The 14,603-nt window shown below is 41.7% G+C and overlaps 2 long non-coding RNA genes across 3 annotated transcripts; both read left to right on the top strand.

Annotated features, from left to right (window-relative positions):
* The first annotated feature begins 85 nt into the window (after positions 1–85).
* On the top strand, positions 86–1,143 carry LOC118471595 (uncharacterized). Its single transcript, XR_004848932.2, has 3 exons — positions 86–263; positions 386–509; positions 651–1,143. It is a non-coding gene; the product is annotated as an uncharacterized LOC118471595 (long non-coding RNA).
* A 668-nt stretch (positions 1,144–1,811) lies between these two features.
* LOC129348690 (uncharacterized) lies at positions 1,812–14,585 on the top strand. Of its 2 annotated transcripts, XR_008601327.1 has the most exons (4): positions 1,812–5,035; positions 5,931–6,056; positions 7,157–7,202; positions 13,735–14,585. It is a non-coding gene; the product is annotated as an uncharacterized LOC129348690 (long non-coding RNA). The 2 variants fall into 2 exon arrangements; XR_008601326.1 differs by lacking the exon at positions 13,735–14,585 and having other exon boundaries at positions 7,157–7,366.
* The last annotated feature ends 18 nt before the right edge of the window (positions 14,586–14,603 follow it).

Genomic DNA, 14,603 nt, shown 5'->3' with positions numbered 1-14,603 from the left:
ACTGTGCCGAGCACACAAGAGTGAAACCCCCGTATATTGGTGCGTGTATCGCTTTAAGAAAAAATCATGTGACCGATACAGAAAGTGTGTCGATTGGATGTGCTGCGCCAAATTGTGTTTAAAAGGAAACAAACTGTATTGACATGTATTGTTGCTGTGTCTGTTTGACCTCACCTTGTTCAACTTCTGACTCCATGGATCGTTCCAATAAGAAGAAGTTTTCCCCAGTCTGGAATCATTTTGATCTTTTGACGGCAAATAAGGTAAATCTTTTTCTCATTTGGGCATTGTTTACTGTTAGTTTTTTTAAATTAAATATGTTTCTACTCTTTTCTGTAAGAGGTTTGATTGTTTTCAGATAGATTAACTTCTTATTTTATTGTAGGTGAAGTGTCGGCTCTGCTCCACAGAGCTATCTTACATCAATAAGAGCACTTCATCAATGCTGAGGCATTATAGAGCTCGGCATGGCAATGAAGAATTGGCAGATACTCGTGTGAGTACCCCGGGTATGTTGAAATTCTCAAAAATTTGAATTTCCAAAAATAGTTTATTACACACAAAAGGCTTCATGTTACTCTGTAATATTGTTGGTAAAAATTACAGTCCTTTAAGAAGCTTTAAACAAAATATTTCCGTTTTGCTTGCAGTTCCTAACAAGCAAGCAGTGGATGAGGCTGTGGTCAACATGATCATCAAAGACTGAAAACACATATTTTTTTGTGTTTGTTTGTATATTTCTGTTGCAGTTTGTCATGTAATAATAAACTAACAACTAACAGAATTATTTCTAAAATATTTGTTAGGGCACAATCTCTGGAAACCTCTGGATATGGAGGTTGAGGAGAACAACTCGACCTCGAATACTACAGCTGATTCCATAGTTGAAGTCCAACGCTACCTGGCTGAAACCAACACACCCAGAGCACAAGATCCGTTACAATATTGGAAAAATAACCAGAAAACATATCCACACCTGTATCAACTCGCACTTAAATTTTTATGCACACCATCCTCATCTGTACCCTGTGAGAGAGTTTTTTCTAAGGCAGGGGAACTGGTGTCCAAGAAGAGAAATCGTCTTTGGAGCAAAGACACTACAAAAACTTCAAAAACCTCAATAAAAGTGTATGAATGAATCCATTTTTAGTCTGTTATTTCGTATGATTGAACACTTAAGTTAAAAAAAATCCATACATAAGTTAAAAATTGGAACTCTGAATTTTATTGTAGACAAATTTGCTATATTTTACATACCAACTCATTTTAGCATTTACACAAACAAAGCAAATTTAAAACTCTTCTCATAAACAACTTCAACTCAGCAAACAAATTGAGCAAATGAAATTAAACAATGATGAGATCATATTTTCAGTAAAAGACTAGCAATTAAATAAAGATTAAATATTATTTCACAGGCTGATGTTGGGTTTGCAGCATGTAAGCTTTTCCATCTTATTTTATTTTTTTTTACCTGCAATGATTTTAGATCTACTGCAGAGGTCACTATTGAGTGACCAACACAGTGTCAATACAGTGCCAACACAGTTTGGGTAGTGTGTCAGTACACTCCTTGAGGCATCATCATCCCATCACTACCATGCACGTCCACCAGGTGGCGCTGCGACCGAGAGTGCATGTCGGCCTACGGATGCGATGAGGGCTGGACTCTGATCACACGTGTAAAATTTCAGGCAGATTGGAGCATGTTCAGGCTACTTATAGAGCTTTTCCTGTCCATCCACCAGGTGGCGCTGCGACCGAGAGTGTATATTGGCCTATGGATGTGATCAGGGTCAGACTCTGATCACACATGTAAAATTTCAGGCAGATCGGACCATGTACAGGCTAGTTATAGAGCATTTCCTTCCATCCACCAGGTGGCGCTGCGACCGAGAATTTATGTCGGCCTATGGATGTGATCAGGACTGGACTCTGATCACACATGTAAAGTTTGAGGCAGATTGGAGCATGTTTAGGGCAGTTACACAGCAGTTGATGTTTCATGGCGAAGCACCAAAATTCACGAGGCCGCCATGGCCACGCCCTCAGACTTAAGGTGAGCATTTTGATAACTTTTGATCACCCATGCCTGGAGTACATCCTGGTCAAATTTCAGCTCTCTCGGTGTTACCCTGTTTGAGTTTATAGCTTTTGAAAATGTCTAAAAATGACCCAAAATCGTCAAAACATATGACATATAATTCAAAATGGCCGACTTCCTGTTGGGTTTTGGGCATGGGTGTCAATTACATTTTTGTGTGTCTTGACGAGTTACATATGCCTACCAAGTTTCATGATTGTGGCTAAAACGTACTGGCCATAGTAACTGTTTGAAAATTTCCAGGTGGCGCTATGGAGCCATTTTGCAACAGTCATGTGCAATTCATCTAAAATATCAAATATCTCAGCAGTCCTGATGAGTGTGGCAATTTTGGCGAGCATATGACAGTTTTTAACCTGTCAAAAAGTACTTTGTTTATTCTGGCAACGATACGTTGCCACGGCAACAGCGTTTTATGAATCGTCAAAATCTTCACACTGTGGCATCGTCTAGGTGTAACCAGTCACCTGACCAATTTTCTGAATGATATGACAAAGTTTCTGGCAATGGCATGTGCAAATGTAATGACAATTTCTTCCTGTTGCCAATAGGTGGCGCTATGAGTATTTCTAAATTTATGAATGTGGATGTGTTCAGAACCTGACTGGTGTCCATCACATCAAGTTTGGTCCAGATTGGATCATTTCCAGCTGAGATATTAATAATTCAATTTTCATGGCGAGAAATCGAAATTCGCCGCGCCGCCACAGACACGCCCCTTGACAACGAGTCGCCATTTTCTCTGGGGATCATCATCAATGTGTTCAGGCTTATGTCAGCACATTTGAAGTGATTCTGGTCAACGTGCTAAGAATAGTACATCAAAATGTAAAAAATGTCTATTTCTTGCTACCACAAGGTGGCGCCAGGGCTGGACTGGGATCAAAATATGGCCCTGGCATTTTTGGTCATGGTGGCCCACCATGATTATTTATACAATATGCCAAGCCATACGACATAGCAGAGGATATATGTGCACATTGTATTGTTTCCAAAAAAAAAAAAAAAAGAAATGCAGCAGCCTACGTGGAAGAGAGTAACCATGTAAAAAAAAAAAAAAAGATACACTCTGTCACTTCTCACAGGGACTTTATTTAAAATTTTATTACAAACTGTCAAAATTAGCAACTTGAATTTAAAGTGGAGCTCTTCACCAAAATGGAACCTTAAAGTATGAAGAGAGAGATTGAGAGAGAGAAAGATAGAGAGAGAGATGCATAGATGATCAAGAAAAGAAAAAGAGCTGGAATCAGTTAAGGTATAGTTTTAAAGCTAATGTGAGCTCGTCGATCTGTCCCTGCTGTGTCACGTCTCTCCCTCCGTCCTCCTCCTCCTTCTCCTCCTACTACTTTTCCTCAGACTCCCCCTGAATTTCGGCTTCTTTTTCTATCATGGCAGCAGCAGTCGCTGCCGCAGGTGAAGTAGTGGAAGCAACGGCAAACATGTCACTTATTTAGCAGCATTTTGCTGCATCGACTTGCAGGCTTTTAAGCGTTTATTCGCGCAATTTTTCAGCGCCCCCCTTTCGTTTGGGCCGTTTCTCCATCTTTGCTCCTCTCCACTTCCGGCCAACTCAAACGGCAAAATTTGATGACTTTGGTCAAGAGGCCGGGGAGGGGCGGGCCGAGGAGGGCTGAGAGATTTCATTGGATTAGTCCAATGTCCTTCAAGAAAATCAACCAATGGGCCGTCGCGATCGACAAAAAGGATTTATATTTATATATGATGGTTAAATTATGACACCCCCTGTGCCGGCCCAAAAATGTGCTTCGGCCCACCGGGCATCGCCCGGTACGTCAGATGGCCAATACACCCCTGGTTGGGGTTAAAATGTTGTCAGAAGAAGAAGAATCAAGAAAGAAACGACATAACAAAATGCCAATAAATCAAAGGGAAAAATTTGAGACAAGAAAACATTTATAAAGTAGGAAAATATAAAAGTCGAAGTAATTTAAGAAGTTTATTTAATAACTAAAGATGTAACTTTGTAAATAAGTGTTGTAGTCTATTTCACTTATTTGATCGATAGGTGTAGTGAGAGACAGGCAGACAACGGGGTAGAAATAAGAATGAGGACAAGTCATACAGCACGGGGTTGCGAACGGGAATCGAACCCGGGCCTTAACGTTGGGGACCTAGTACATGCGTGAGGGGCTTAACCCGTTGAGCTATATGGACACACATGTTATGTGCTTTTAAAAGTGTATTCATCCAATAGAAAGTCTAGGGGTAGGGTTAGGGTTACGGAGGAAGGTCCTGACAGTAGCAATGAACCAAAACATGGATATTAAATTTTACATATTTTCATAATTTAATATTAAGGATTTAAGGATTTAAGACCAGCACACGGAAAGCTGACATTAAAAATCACAGGCTTATGATCAGAGAATACGTTATCACCGATCTCAATATTCGACACATACAATCCATAAGACAGAACCAGGTCTAACGTGTGTCCGTGTTCATGTGTGGGACCCGACACACACTGAACCACATTAAAAGAGGCAATAAGACTTAGAAAGTCCTTCACCAGCCGCTTATCGGGACAGCACACACGAATATTAAAATGCACAATATTTCTCCTGTCTGGATTAAATTTCAGAAATACAGTTTAGATTTACTAAATATTCCAGGAATTCTTGCTCTCAGTTTGACCATAGAAATGAACTTGTTGTTGAGGCAGTTTGTGTTTGAGTTTTTCTGCCTCGAGCTTCATCACCAGTGATGTTCAGGACTCATTCTTGTATTTTACACTCTCTGATGTTTTCTTTTCTTCATGTCTAGTGTGTGAATCATTTCTGGTTTGTCTCTTCAGTGTCTCATGTGGCCCTGCAGCTTCTCCTCCTCCACCTCCTCCTGAAGCCTTCATCTTCTTCATCATCAGCTGCTCAGTGACTCTGTTGGACGTCTCACCGTGTGGCAGCAGCTCAGGTCAGTGGTGAAGATCCTCTTTATCAGCTCCACACCCACAGACGTAGTGAACGCAGCGTCTGTTGTTGTGCTAATAAGAAGCTGCAGCTGAGCAGCAGCAGCTCTGTTCACTCCAGCCTCAGTCACACATGGAGTCAGAGCAACACTCTGTCAGAGCTGATTCCTCAATGTTAGATCTGATTAATCTCTCTCTAGTAACAGGTTATGTACCACAGGCTTTCAAGGTTGCTGTAATCAAACCTTTACTTAAAAAGCCCACTCTAGATCCAGATGTTTTAGCCAACTATAGACCAGTTTCCAACCTCCCATTTCTCTCCAAAATTCTGGAAAGAACAGTTGCAAATCAATTATGTGAACATTTACAAAGGAATAGCTTGTTTGAAGAGTTTCAGTCAGGCTTCAGAGTGCATCATAGCACAGAAACAGCTCTGGTGAAAGTGGCTGTGTTTTATGGTCCTTGTGTCCCACCCCCCCACCTCTCTATCTCTACCCCTCTATCTGTATCCCTCTATCTCTACCTCTACCCCTCTATCTCTACCTCTACCCCTCTATCTCTACCTTTCTACCTCTTCTGTCCCTCTCAACCCGCCCGGCCAGCAGGCAGATGGGTCCCCCCACATTAGAGCCGGGTTCTGCTCGAGGTTTTTTTCCCTGTTAAAAGGGTGTTTTCCTTGCCACTGTCGCCTTTTGGCTTGCTCTGGGGGTCAGGCATATGGGTTCTGTAAAGCGTCTCGAGACAATTTGACTGTAATTGGCGCTATATAAATAAAATTGAATTGAAAATTGAATTGAACTGAGAGCTCTCAGCAGTTTTCTACCCATTTAAGAACAGGACAAACCGAACAAGCTGTTGTATCGATTTGTCCACGATTTCCTCTCATGTGTCCATTTTAAGGAGTTTGCAGTCAACCAAGGCCGACTCAGAATCACTCCCACCGGGAAGATCTGTGAAGGAAGGTCCACCCGGCTGGTCCAGAAGCTCCGGTCCAGCAGAGCAGCGTCAGGATGGAGACGTAACCGGGTGAGTTAACTAGAGAGGCGACACATTCACATAGAAAATCCAACAATTCCTTCTGTTTTTACAGTTTGTGACTCTGGTAAATGGTGTCATTTTTCAAAGCTGGTGGGTTTTGGGCTTCACAGATTGAACCTAAATGCTTTTCTTAAACAAACTGCTGAGCTGCTGCACAGTGAAATGTTTGAGTGGAGCTCAGGATGAAAGCATCAGAGCTGTTTTACATGTTTTTATGTTCAGCTAATATCATTTCCTCTGGACAATGTTTGTGGTGTTAGAAGTGGACGTTTGTAGGGAGTTTTCAGTTGTGATACTTTAATGCATAAATATTTGCAGTGGTGGTTTCACTGCAAGCATCTACTGATGTCACCAGTGAAGTAAATAAAAACAGCATTTGTTGAACTTTACGCCTCTCAGTGTCTGCAGTTAGTTTAGCTGAATCAATGCAAAGATATTTCTATTTTTCTACATGACAGGAATGTCAGTGAAATCCAAATGCTAAGAATAAACAAGTGATCTGCCTGGTCACAGATCCCACTTTAATCCAAAATAAAGACTTTGCAAGGAAATGAACTTGAAATATGAGCCACCAGTAAAAGTTGTGATCAGACAGAAGGGCCTGTATTTTATCTTTGGAGAAGTTTAACATGTAAGTTTGTGCAGCTGATCAGTGGTGAGGCCTGTGGATGACTGGAGATGTGTGTGGACACTTAGACGAAGCAGCAAATGTGTTGAAAATGAGTTGTCTTCTCAGAGTCTTGAAGATGTTTTGTCAGAGCTAAGAAAGAAGTAAGAGATCCTGCAGGTGATTGTTGAGTGGTGTTGAGGAATTTGAATGTAGAGGAATAGCAAAGAGATTTTGAAGATATTTAAGCCATAAGTTGTATTTTATTTGTTTGCTGTTCTCTCCCATTTGTAGTGAAGAGAAGTGATTTGACATGAAGAATGTGATTTGTGTGGCTTTGAAATTGTGTTAAAATGTAAAAATGAGTGATGAGGAGAAGAGTGTGACTTTTTAGTATTGTGTTTTTTAGCGTGTTCTTTAAAAGTTGTAGGTAGATTATGTTCTTTTTTTGATTTTGTGGATTGTTTTTTTTTTCTTTCAGTGTTGATGTCACCGCCTTGACGAATAGAAGAAAAGCCTGTATTTGGGTATGTAGGACCGGTAGTCCAGAGGTAGTGATGGTGGTTTGGAACCTGGAGAGTGCAGGTTCAATCCCCCACTCTGCTCAAGCTTTTTTTTCACATTTGGGCAAAATTCGCCAAAAATCTTCTTGAAAGACAGTTAAGAATAAGAATAAAAACTTTACGCTCTTTACGCTCTTTACGCTCTTTACGCTCTTTACGCTCTTTACGCTCTTTACGCTCTTTACGCTCTTTACGCTCTTTACGCTCTTTACGCTCTTTACGCTCTTTACGCTCTTTACGCTCTTTACGCTCTTTACGCTCTTTACGCTCTTTACGCTCTTTACGCTCTTTACGCTCTTTACGCTCTTTACGCTCTTTACGCTCTTTACGCTCTTTACGCTCTTTACGCTCTTTACGCTCTTTACGCTCTTTACGCTCTTTACGCTCTTTACGCTCTTTACGCTCTTTACGCTCTTTACCTTTTTCGGGCAACTTCTTGATTTTCCTGGAACCACCCTTCAACTCCAATCCACTGACACTCCACACCACAGACCACAACCTTTCCACTCCGATATCATCCTCCGCAAGGTTCCCAGTGGGGATTCGAACCGTGACCCTCCACATGACAGACACACAACCTATGTGTGAGCTATCTTTCACACAAGGTCCTTCGTGGACTCTGTTGTAATGATGGTTGAAAGAGGTTGTCATACAGCCAAAGTATGTATATATTGTAAATAAAGCTGCTGTAACAATGTAAATTTCCCCTGGAGTGGGGAGAAATAAAGAACTTTATCTTATCTTTATCTTATCTTAAAAAGTGTCAAAAGAGCCCTGGGCTGGATTCGAACCAAAAACCTCCTGGATGACAGGCAGATAACTTACCACTGCGCTATCCTTCCTACTGGGTGTAACTGTTAGTTTTCGTAAATGATGGTACACGAAACTATTAAGGAGGTGAAGATAATAAAGGTACTAAGGTGGATTTCAACTCGGGACCTTCAACATGCCAGGCAAAAAACTTACCTCTACACCACCTGTCCTACAAGATGCTGCTCTAACTTTGCTTAAATGATGCTAGCAATTAGTACTGGAGCATCCAAAGGACACATAAAAAGTGTGAGTGGGGATTTGAACCATGGACCTTCAACATGTGAGGCACAGAACTTACCTCTGCACCACATTTCCTACAAGGTGTTGTTGTAAATTGGCTTAAATGATGGCATCAATCAGTACTGGAGCAATCAAAGGACAAATAAAAGGTGTGAGTGGAGATTTGAATCATGTCAGGTACAGAACTTACATTGCAGGTTTGTTTCTGAGACTGAATACACCCAATCTCATCTGATCTGCAAAGCTAAGCAGGGTTGGGCCTGGTTAGTATTTGGATGGGAGACTACCTGGGAATACCAGCTGCTGTAAGCTTTTTACTTCTCCTCACAACCTGAACAAGACACTGCTGGTCATTCACTAGAGACAGCTATCAACTAAAACCTCTTGGTTTCTTTATTATACACTCTATGAGGTGGATAAGCTGCAGCTCATGCTGATTTATTGCTGGTTCTGGTTGGAGCCAAAGAACAAAGGCATCACCTGTTGGAGCAGCTGATGTCCTGCAGCCTCTTCACCACAGAAAGCCTCTGACAGCTTCAATTCTTTACACTCTGACTGCAAGACACCAATCACATAGGAACATATACATGTGTGGAACAAAGAGCTGAGCTGACACTCAACATGTGTTTGACCATTTATTGATAAAGACATTCAAACATGTCTAGAGATAGAACACCAACGCACAGTGTAAGAAAGGTCAGAACAGACTTCACCTGCTCAGGAAACTGAGGTCCTTCGGGGTGCAGGGAGCAATTCTGAGGACCTTTTATGGTTGTGTGGTGGTATCAGCCATCCTGTATGGAGTGGTCTGCTGGAGCAGCAGCATCGCGGCTGCAGACAGGAAGAGACTAAAGAAACTGGTTAAGAAAGCAAGCTCTGTCCTGGGCTGGTGTTAGACAGGAGGATGATGACAAAGCTGTTGTCTATCATGGAGGACATCTCCCACCCCCTGCAGGAAACAGGACCATCACCGGCAGCTCCTTCAGGGACAGACTGCTTCACCCACAATGTTTGAAGGAGGTCCTTCCTTCCTGCAGCAGTCAGACTGTGTTCAATCAAGCCTGCTCCCAGTAGTTCAGATCACCCATGAAATAACTGCAATAAAATGTAAATAACTCAATATGTGCAATTTCACAAGGTTTTTTTTTTTTTTACAAGCATTTCTATTTCTTCTCTAAGGAGAAAGCATCTATTTATATCTGTGCACTGAGTGCTGCTTTTCTTTTTACTTTTTTCCTATCTGCTACTGCCACACTGAAAATTTCCCCACTGCAGAATCTACCTATCCATCCATCTATCTATGGTCCATCTACCTCCCTACCTATCTATCCATCCATCCATCCATCCATCCATCTCTCTCATAGGTGTGGGGGTTGATTCACCTGTTCTCAATCACCTTAATCCACGAAGGCCCGGTTCTTCATTCTTCCGCTCTCTGCCAGACCAGAGACTTTGAAACCAGAACCTTTCTCTTACAATTAGTCTGGTTTCCCCTTTTTGTTTTCACCTTGGTTTAGTTATCCTTTCTGTGTTGGTTTTAGTTTCATTTGTTAAATAAACTCCTTGTAATCTTTGACCTGTGTCTGCAGATGTCCTGTGACACCAATGATCCCATCTGATATTTAGCATGTTTTCAATTATTGGTCCCATTTCTTTTAAAAAAAAAAAAAAAAAAAAAAGCCCCCTGAAATCTGACCAGATAAATGAATGTGAAACTACTTTGGGTCTGCTGCAGCTGCCTCCCTCTGATCTTGTTCCTGCCCACAGCACAATCTGATCAGTGAAACACTGAAGGACAACTTCAACATGTAAAACATAAATAAGCAAAGGCTGCAACTCGTGATTATTTAAATTTTAACTTAACTTTATGTGCTGTTCAAAAACTTTATTTTTTCTGCAAATGTGTAGTGATTCCAAATCTTGGTTATTGATCTCCTTGAAAAAAAATCTGTATCGACCCGGAAAAAAAACAAACATGTCAGGCACCCTATGATGTTAACTGTTTGCCTGAATGTTTTTATTTAAAATCCTCAGTAATAACCTTTGACTGGTTGCTCTTCACCCTGTAAAACTCACTGCTGCAAAAATACAACATCAGCTTATTTTTTAATTACTATTTTCTATTATATATATCTGAAATAAACCCTAATCTGGGGTCTGACAGCAGCGTGAGGTCAAAGAAGCTGCCATCAGCTGCTGCACTTCTGTCCGTCCAGCAGATGGAGCCATGGAGCTGCAGTGAAGTGAAGAGCAGCACAAGGCAACCACCACTTCCATCCACTGACGCATTCAATTTGACTGACGCTAATGTTTTATTGACTTCCAACCACTAAACCAATAAAAGCTGCAAGCAGCGTTGGACGGGTCCTCACATCCAAGCAGCCCAACTGGCCCACGCATATCCACCAGGAGGCGCTGCAACTGAGAGAGTAAAGTTTCAGGCAGATTGGACCATGTACAGGCTACTTACACAGCACTTCCTGTTTCATGGCGAGAAATCCAAAATGGCTGCCAGGTGGTGCAAAGATGTGATTAGGGCCAGACTCTGATCATACATGTAAAATTTCAGGCAGATTAGAACATGTACAGGCTGGTTACACAGCACTTCCTGTTTCATGGCGAGAAATCCAAAATGGCCGCCAAGTGGCACAAAGATGTGATTAGGGCCAGACTCTGATCATACATGTAAAATTTCAGGCAGATTGGAGCATGCACAGGCTAATTAGACAGCACTTCCTGTTTAATGGCGAGACATTCAAAATGGCCGCCAGGTGGCGCTCTTACTGTGAGTGTATATTGACCTATGGATGTGATTAGAGTCGGACCCTGATCACACATGTAAATTTTGGGGCAGATTGATGCATGTCCACGCTAGTTAGACAGCACTTCCTATTTCATGGCGAGACATCCAAAATGGCCGAATTCTGGTGGTCACCATGGCCACGCCCTCAGACTGTTGTGGAGCGTTTTGATAACATTTGATCACCCATGACTGGCGTACATCCTGACCAAGTTTGAGCTCTCTCAGCGTTACGCTGTTTGAGTTAATAATTTTTGAAAATGTCCAAAAATGACAAAATATGAATCATATTTCAAAATGGCCGCATTCCGTGGCTCGCCATTTCCACGCCCTCAGACTTTTGTGGAGCATTTTGATAACTTTTGATCATCCATGCCTGGAGTACATCCTGGCCAAATTTCAGCTCTCTCAGTGGTACCCTGTTTGAGTTTATAGCTTTTGAAAATGTCTAAAAATGACCCATAATCGTCAAAACATATGACATATAATTCTAAATGGCCGACTTCCTGTTGGGTTTTGGCCATGGGTGTCAATTACATTTTTGTGCGTCTTGACGAGTTACATATGCCTACCAAGTTTCAGAACTGTAGGTCACACATACGGCCCGTAGTAAATATTTGAAATTTTCCAGGTGGCGCTATGGAGCCATTTTGCAACAATCATGTGCAATTCGTCTAAAATATCAAATATTTCAGCAGTCCTGATGTGTGTAGATATTTTGGCGAGCATATGAGCGTTCCTAACCTGTCAAAAAGTATTTTGTCTGTCATGGCAACATTGCATTGCCACGGCAACAGAATTTCATCAATTGTCAAAATCTTCACACTGTGGCATTGTCAAGGGGGGAACACTGAGCTGACCAATTTTCAGGATGATATGACAAAGTTTCAGGCAATGGTACATGCAAATGTAATGACAATTTCTTCCTGTTGACAATAGGTGGCACTATGAGTATTTCTAAATTTATGAATGTGGATGTGTTCAGAACCGGACTGGTGTCCATCACATCAAGTTTGGTCCGGATTGGATCATTTCCAGCTGAAATATTAATAATTCAATTTTCATCGTGAGAAATCGAAATTCGCCGCGCCGCCACAGACACGCCCCTTGACGACGATTCGCCATTTTCTCTGGGAATCATCATCAATGTGTTCTGGCTTATGTCACCACATTTGAGGTGAATCTGATCAACCTGCTAAGAATAGTACATCAAAGTGTAAAAAAATGTCTATTTCCTGCTACCACAAGGTGGCGCTATGACTGTCAATGTACATAACCACATGGATGTCGTCAGGGCTGGACACTGATCACACATGTAAAATTTCAGGCAGATTGGAGCATGTTCATGAAAGTTAGGCACCACTTCCTGTTTCATGGCAAAGGATCAATATTTTTGATGACCGCCATGGCCACGCCCTTTGACTTTCGCACAGCATTTTGATAACTTTTCATCAGGTAGGGCTGTTGCATATACTGGCCAAATTTGGCGTCTCTCGGACTTATCTCCGCTGAGTTATTAATCTCAGAAAATTTAAAGCTAATTCAAGATGGCCGACTTCCTGTTGGGTTTAGGGCGTGGCTGTAATTGAATTTTTCGTGTGTCCTGATGTGCTGAATACGCACACAAAATTTTGTAGCTGTAGCTCAAACATCCTGCCAGTTGGCCTAATGACCACTTTTTGCAACTTTGTAGGGGGTGCTATGGAGCCATTTTGGCAAATACATGCGCACCTCCCACAAAATATCAAATTTTTCGCCAGTCCTGATGTGTGTGCCAACTTTCACGCGTTTTGGGGTATGATAAGGTCGCCAAAAATGCATTTCCCCCGTCGCACAAAGAAAAATAATAATAATTCCTTGCATTCCAATAGGGTCTTCGCACCATTCGGTGCTCGGACCCTAATAATAAATAATTCCTTGCATTTCAATAGGGTCTTCGCACCATTCGGTGCTCGGACCCTAATAATAATAAATAATTCCTTGCATTTCAATAGGGTCTTCGCACCATTCGGTGCTCGGACCCTAATAATAATTCCTAGGGTTTCAATAGGTTCCTCGCACCACTTCGTGGTGCTCGGACCCTAATAATAATAATAATAATAAATAATTCCTTGCATTCCAATAGGGTCCTCCGCACCGTCGGTGCTCGGACCCTAATAATAAACCCTAGCATTCCAATAGGGTCTTCGCACCGTCGGTGCTCGGACCCTAAATATGGTGGAACTACTCTTGGCGTTCTATAAAATCCAGTATAGAATTAAAATCCTTGAAGCTTCATTATTGTGCAATATTATCCTAAGAGAGTACTTTGGTCCTAGACTGCAAGTTTACTTGTGGTTCCAAAAGCTTCTAAAAGCAGAACGAGCTGCACAGCCTTCAGTTATCAGACCCTCTGTTGTGGAGTTTATGTTCAGGAGACAGACACTCTGTTTACTTTTAAGACTGGGCTTTGAACGTTTCTTTGCGATAAAGCTTATAGTTAGAGCTGCTCAGTGACCCTGAAATATCCCATAGTTAAGCTGCTATAGGCCCAGACTGCTGGAGGACTTTCTCTGATGAATTGAGCACTTCTCCAGATTTATATGCTGCCACTGCACATTGTGTCTTGCTTCTTCTGTAGATTGTGTTTTGTCCTCTTTGCAGGAATCTTTGACTCCAGAGCTGCATGTTTCTGATCTGCAGGTACCCAACCAGTTGAGGTAAGTTTCTTCCCATTCAAATGAATTATTTTTCTCCCCCCGTCACTAAAGAGTTTCTCAAAGGGAGGGACTTGCTTAAGTTTGCTGGGATTCTCTCCTTAGTATTATGGTGAGGTCTGTTGAGCGTGTTTGTTTTCTGAGATAGAAGACAAGCAACTTCTCTCAGTTAAAGTTGTTTATTCTGCAATACCAAGTAGCTTGATATCAAGGACCATTGCTGTTCAGAGGACTATAGTGAACAAAGGTGTTAATCTGAAGGCGTCTTCCCAGCGATGGATGAAGTTCACAGTATAAAGAGTATATTTATTGAAAATAAAATGTGTAACAATCTCATTGGTGAAAAACTGATGGAGAGGAGCTGCGTTTAACTCAGCCCTCTTGTTGGTGCACAGGCATGTCCTTAGCCTCTTGGCACACAATCCCTCCAATCAGAAGATCCCGGATAAATTAGACCCTCCCCATTGTGATTCAAATGTATCTTTCTGTACTGTTCCTATCTCTATTAACTGCTGACTTCTGTCTCAGTCATATAAATCACAGCCAACTCCAACTCCAGTCATGAGTATTTTATCGGTTCTTAAACACAGCAGCTTTTGTTCTTAACAAGAAGTCTTCAGGACATGGAGTGGCCTTCAGTACTAAATGAGTGTGTGAGATTGTGTAGTGTATGTGCATGTGTGTATGCGTGTCAGCAATGAGTGCTGGTTGTGTAGTGAGTGTACGCTGCTGCAGTTTGCCCTCTGTTGACCTGGTCAATTCACCTTTGGTTTATTCCACTCACATAGTGTGGGATAATGTTCGAGACCCTCCCAT

Source organism: Amphiprion ocellaris, chromosome 4, assembly GCF_022539595.1.
Source record: "Amphiprion ocellaris isolate individual 3 ecotype Okinawa chromosome 4, ASM2253959v1, whole genome shotgun sequence".
NCBI classification, from domain to species: domain Eukaryota; kingdom Metazoa; phylum Chordata; class Actinopteri; family Pomacentridae; genus Amphiprion; species Amphiprion ocellaris.
This window is presented reverse-complemented; position numbering and strand designations above follow the sequence as displayed.